This window comes from Physeter macrocephalus, chromosome 11 (genome assembly GCF_002837175.3).
Source record: "Physeter macrocephalus isolate SW-GA chromosome 11, ASM283717v5, whole genome shotgun sequence".
Taxonomy (NCBI): Eukaryota; Metazoa; Chordata; class Mammalia; order Artiodactyla; family Physeteridae; genus Physeter; species Physeter macrocephalus.
This window is the reverse complement of record NC_041224.1, coordinates 153,160,595-153,161,290: the sequence shown is the minus strand read 5'-3', so window position 1 is coordinate 153,161,290 and position 696 is coordinate 153,160,595. Positions and strand designations below refer to the sequence as shown.

General features: G+C 36.2%; 1 protein-coding gene across 8 annotated transcripts in view; it reads left to right on the top strand.

Annotated features, from left to right (window-relative positions):
* DPF3 (double PHD fingers 3) overlaps nucleotides 1-696 on the top strand; it is a 262,495-nt gene that overhangs the window by 186,514 nt on the left and 75,285 nt on the right. The gene's annotated exons all lie outside the window — the stretch shown is intronic.

The following is a 696-nucleotide window of genomic DNA, read 5'->3' as shown; positions in this document are numbered from 1 at the left end:
GGTAAGTTCCCTCTATGCCCACTTTCTGGAGGGTTTTTATCATAAATTGGTGTTGAATTTTGTTGAAAGCTTTTTCTGCATCTATTGAGATGAACATATGGTTTTTATTGTTCAGTTTGTTAATATGGTTTATCACATTGATTGATTTGCATGTATTGAAAAATTTTTGCATTCCTGGGATAAACCGCACTTGATTATACTGTGTGATCCTTTTAATGTGCTGTTGCATTCTGTTTGCTAGTATTTTGTTGAGGATTTTTGCATCTATGTTCATCAGTGATATTGGCCTGTAGTTTTCTTTCTTTGTGACATCTTTGTCTGGTTTTGGTATCAGGGTGATGGTGGCCTCATAGAATGAGTTTGGGAGTGTTCCTATCTCTGGTATATTTTGGAAGTGTTTGAGAAGGATAGGCGTTAGCTCTTCTCTAAATGTTTGATAGAATTTGCCTGTGAAGCCATCTCATCCTGGGCTTTTGTTCGTTGGAAAGTTTTTAATCACAGTCTCAATTTAAGTGCTTGTGATTGGTCTGTTTATATTTGCTATTTCTTCCTGGTTCAGCCTTGGAAGGTTGTGCTTTTCTAAGAATTTGTCCATTGCTTCCAGGTTGTCCTTTTATTGGCATATAGTTGCTTGTAGTAATCTCTCATGATCCTTTGTATTTCTGCAGTGTCAGTTGTTACTTCTTCTTTTTCATT